This window comes from Trachemys scripta, chromosome 1, assembly GCF_013100865.1.
Source record: "Trachemys scripta elegans isolate TJP31775 chromosome 1, CAS_Tse_1.0, whole genome shotgun sequence".
Classification (NCBI taxonomy): domain Eukaryota; kingdom Metazoa; phylum Chordata; order Testudines; family Emydidae; genus Trachemys; species Trachemys scripta.
In genome coordinates, this window is record NC_048298.1 from 287,474,285 (window position 1) to 287,479,828 (window position 5,544).

Sequence of the window (5,544 nt, forward strand, 5' to 3'; positions counted from 1 at the left end):
ATGATAGTAGAAAATTGAACAAATACAAGCATATTCCAGACATTGGTTGAGAGAAAACAGTATGTAAGAACATAAGAAAGGCCATACTAGGTCAGACCAAAGGTCCATCTAGCTCTGTATCCTGTCTTCCGACAATGGCTAATGCCAGGTGCTTCAGAGAGAATGAACAGAACAGGTAATCATCATCAAGTGATCTATCCCCTGTCACCCATTCCCAGCTTCTGGCAAACAGAAGCTAGGGACACCATTCCTGCCCATCCTGGCTAATAGCCATTGATGGACCTATCCTCTATGAATTTATCTAGTTCTTTTTTGAACCCTGTTATAGTTTGGCCTTCACAACATCCTCTAGAAAGGAGTTCCACAGGTTGACTGTGTGTTGTGTGAAGAAATACTTTTGTTTGTTTTAAACCTGATGCCTCTTAGAACTCATGTAGATACAATAAATCTCTAATATTTTCCTATGTCATTTATTCTCCTCAGGATCTGATCCAGAACTTCTAACTCAGGGGTCAATTAAGGCCATACTTAACTATAAGCATGTGCTTAAGTCTATCTCTATTCAACAAAGTACTTAAGCACCTGCTTAAATCCCATTAAAGTGCCACTGAAATCAATAAAGCATATCTTAAGGTGCTTAAGTGCTTTGCTAAATAAGGGTCTTTGGCAACATGCCCATTTTTAGGCAGCGTAAAGAGAAAAGGATTCAGGTCCTTAGCTGACTATTTTCCTATGCCATAGCAATAAAGGCATCACTTGGGTTAAGTTAGAGGCAAGAGCAACAAGAGTAATGTCATGGTGGGCATCTGCTATAGACCACCAGACCAGGAGGATGAGGTAGATGAGGCTTTCTTTGGACAACTAACAAAAGTTTCCAGATCGCTGGCCTTGGTTCTCATGGGGGACTTCAATCACCCTGACATCTGCTGTGAGAGCAATACAGCTGTGCACAGACAATCCAGGAAGTTTTTGGAGAGTGTTGGGACAACTTCCTGGTGCAAGTGCTGGAGGAACCAATTAGGAGCTGTGCTCCTCTTGACCTGCTGCTCACAAACAGGGAAGAATTGGTAGGGGAAGTAAAAGTGGGTGGCAATCTGGGCAGCAGTGACCATGAGATGGTCAAGTTCAGGATCCTGACAAAAGGAAGAAAGGAGAGCAGCAGATACGGACCCTGGACTTCAGAAAAGCAGACTTTGACTTCCTCAGGGAACTGATGGGCAGGATCCCCTGGGAGGCTAATATGAGGGGGGGATGAGTCCAGGAGAGCTCGCTGTATTTTAAAGAAGCCTTATTGAGGGCACAGGAACAAACCATCCCGATGTGCAGAAAGAATAGCAAATATGGCAGGCAACCAGCTTGGCTTAACAGAAAAATCTTCAGTGAGCTTAAACACAAAAAGGAAGCTTACAAGAGGTGGAAACTTGGACAGATGGCTAGGGAGGAGTATAAAAATATTGCTCGAGCATGCAGGGGTGTAATCAGGAAGGCCAAAGCACAATTGGAGTTGCAGCTAGCAAGGAATGTAAAGGGTAACAAGAAGGGTTTCTACAGGTATGTTAGCAACAAGAAGAAAGTCAGGGAAAGTGTGGGACCCTTATTGAATGGGGGAGGCAACCTAGTGACAGATGATGTGGAAAAAACTGAAGTACTCAACGCTTTTTTTGTCTCAGTCTTCCCAGACAAGGTCAGCTTGGACTGCTGTACTGGGCAGCACAATATGGGGAGGAGGTGAGCAGCCCTCAGTGGTGAAAGAACAGGTTAAGGACTCTTTAGAAAAGCTGGACATGCACAATTCCATGGGGCCTGATGCAATGCATCCGAGGGTGCTGAGGGAGTTGGTTGATGTGATTGCAGAGCCATTGGCTGTTATCTTTGAAAACTTGTGGCGATTAGGGGAGGTCTTGGATGATTGGAAAAAGACAAATATAGAGCCCATCTTTAAAAAAGAAGAAGGAGAAACTGGGGAACTACAGCCTCACCTCAGTCCCCAGAAAAAACATGGAGCAGGTCCTCAAGGAATCCATTTTGAAGCACTTGGAGGAGAGGAAGATGATCAGGAACAGTCAACATGGATTCACCAAGGACAAGTCATGCCTGACCAACCTGATTGCCTTCTATGATGAGAAAACTGGCTCTGTGGATATGGGGAAAGCAGTGGACATGATATATCTTGACTTTAGCAAAGCTTTTGATATGGTCTCCCACAGTATTTCTGCCAGCAAGTTAAAAAAGTATGGATTGGATTAATGGACTATAAGGTGGATAGAAAGCTGGCTAGATCATCGGGCTCAATGGGTAGTGATCAATGGCTCGATGTCTAGTTGGCAGCCGGTATTAAGCGGAGTGCCCTAGGGGTCAGTTCTGGGGCCGGTTTTGTTCAACATCTTCATTAATGATCTGGATGATGGAATGGATTGCACCCTCAGCAAGTTCATGGATGACACTAAGCTGGGGGGGGAGAGGTAGATACGCTGGAGGGTAGGGATAGGGTCAGAGTGACGTAGACAAATTGGAGGATTGGGCCAAAAGAAATCTGATGAGGTTCAACAAGGACAAGTGCAGAGTCCTGCACGTAGGACAGAAGAATCACAAGCACTGCTACAGACTAGGGACCCATTGGCTAACCGGAAGTTCTGCAGAAAAGAACCTGGGGATTACAGTGGACAAGAAGCTGGATATGAGTCAACAGTGTTCAACTTCTTGTTGCCAAGAAGGCTAACGACATATTGGGCTGCATTAGAAGGAGCATTGCCAGCAGATCAAGGGAAGTGATTATTCCCCTTTATTTGACACTGGTGAGGCCACATCTGGAGTATTGCATCCAGTTTTATGGCCCCCACTTCAGAAAGGATGTGGACAAATTGGAGAGATTCCAGCAGAGGGCAATAAAAATTATTAGGGGGCTGGGACACATGGCTTATGAGGAAAGGTTGAGGGAACTGGGCTTATTTAGTCTTCAGAAGAGAAGAGTGAAGGGGGATTTGATAGCAGCCTTCAGCTATCTGAATGGGGTTTCCAAAGAGGATGAAGCTAGGCTGTTCTCAGTGGTGACAGATGACAGAACAAGAAGCAATGGTCTCAAGTTGCAGTTGGGGAGGTTTAGGTTGGAGATTAGAAAAAACTATTTCACTAGGAGGGTGGTGAAGCACTGGAATGGGCTACCTAGGGAGATGGTGGAATCTCCGTCCTTAGAGGTTTTTAAGGCTTGGCTTGACAAATCCATGGCTCTGATGATTTAGTTAGGGTTGGTTCTGCTTTGAGCAGGGGGTTGGACTAGATGACCTCCTTATGTCTCTTCCAACCCTTAATCTTCTATGATTTTATGAGTCTTGGAAAGGAAAAAAAATGTAAAATGCAGAAAATATCTTCATTATGTTTAGTGATGGAGAAACTTCAAAAGATCTGGAGGTCGAACTAAGCATTTGAATTATTATCTGAACCATAAGCAAATTGCAGAATCCTTTGTGCCTGTTTTACAAACCATTCCCTTTCGATCCAGTACTGCCAACGCCCTTTGCAGATCCAGGTCCAAACACCCTTTGTTACAGTTATTAAGGCTCTTTTTTTTCTACCTTTGAAGAATTAGGAGAAGGTCCTAGCATATCTCACGGCCACTTTGTAGGTTTTCAGATTGCCACATGCTTTTGAATTCACTGCACTAGTATGCCCAGTGGGAAATGAGATTGTGTTAAATAATATTAGCGCTCAATCTAGACAAGAGCTGTTTCTAAAGTGAAGCCTAGGGTTAACCATTACTAGCTGATTTTAAATCCATCAGTCCTTGTCTACAGTGGGTGGTAACATGTTTAATATCATGTTAATTACCACGTGTTATAACACAATGTCATTTCCCATGGTAGACAAAAGCCCTTTGAGGCTTCCTTATTACTGGAGACCCATTCCCTAGAAATGGGAAGGGCTTTGGCAGCTGAGAGGACACCAGACTGTCCGTTTCTTAGAGCAATTGAATCAAGCGGGTTTCAGCCACTGGGAGACAAAAGGAGGCTGGGAGTGCCTGTCAGGGAGGACCAGTGAGGTACTTTTCATAGATAAATTAGAAAAGTTTGGGTTGGCAACTGGGAGAGGCTTGGGCTGGGGGTCAGAGTTGCTTGTGATGGAACAATGAGGAGATTGTTTACAGCTGGTAAGGGGTTGTACTAGGTGCCCTGGTATTTTAGGGATGGGGTCCAAAGAGGGTCTTGACAGCTAGGGAGTGGGCCAGGGATTGGATGCAGGTGAAATGAGACTGGACATAGGGCCAAGGAGTGGATGTGGTCATAGAGACACCTATGCTCAGATTTGAACATGAGCCAGATGTTCAAGTTGAGGGAATGGGGAACATTTGGGGCTGGTTCTTCAATAGAGTTAATCCATCTCTAATTATAATATAGAAATGGAAACCTGTTCTGAGCTAGGATTGGGGACCTAATAATTAGAAAGAACAGGAGTATTATGATTCCTAATACTCAAAAACCAGTGGGAGAACACTTTAACCTGTCTGGTCATTCAGTGACAGACCTGCGAGTGGCTATCTTACAAAAGAAAAACTTCAAAAACAGACTCCAACGAGAGACTGCTGAGCTGGAATTGATATGCAAACTAGATACAATCAATTTAGGATTGAATAAGGACTGAGCCATTACAAACATTGAATTTATCTCCCCTTGTAAGTATTCTCACAATTCTTATCAAACTGTCTGTACTGGGCTAGCTTGATTATCACTTCAAAAGGTTTTTTTCACTTACTTAATTGGCATCTCAGAGTTGGTAAGACAACTCCCACCTGTTCATGCTCTCTGTATGTGTGTATATATATCTCCTCAATATATGTTCCATTCTATGCATCTGAAGAAGTGGGCTGTAGCCCACGAAAGCTTATGCTCTAATAAATTTGTTAGTCTCTAAGGTGCCACAAGTACTCCTGTTCTTTTTGCGGATACAGACTAACACGCTGCTACTCTGAAACCTAATAATTAGAAGGTACTTAAAATAAAACTGCTCTGGGATAGGTTAGAACTGCTGAAGGACCAGGACGCTTTTCAGATCCCAACCTGCCACAATAAAAATAGAAACAAAATTGATGCCTCAATGAAGGACTAATAACACAGTCTTAACTATCAGCAAACAGTAGGGCAACAAGTAATAGAATGTTAGTGCCAATAGAAATGATCGCATGCTTCGTTCACCACAATGAATTCTGTCTGTTCTGAGAGGAGTTTGGGACAAACATTTGTGCAGTTGAGGGGTCAGAAGGCCTGTAGTTATCTACAGGCCAACTGTGATGTAAATGGGAGCCTATAATCATTCCTTCTTCAAAACAATTAAATATCAGAGCTGTCTCAGGCCTGGTCTACACTAGGCGTTTATGTCGAAGTTAGCGCCGTTACATCGAATTAACCCTGCACCCGTCCACACCGCGAAGGTATTTAGTTCGACATAGAGGTCTCTTTAATTCGACTTCTGTACTCCTCCCCGACGAGGGGAGTAGCGCTAAATTCGACATGGCCATGTCGAATTAGGCTAGGTGTGGATGGAAATCGACGC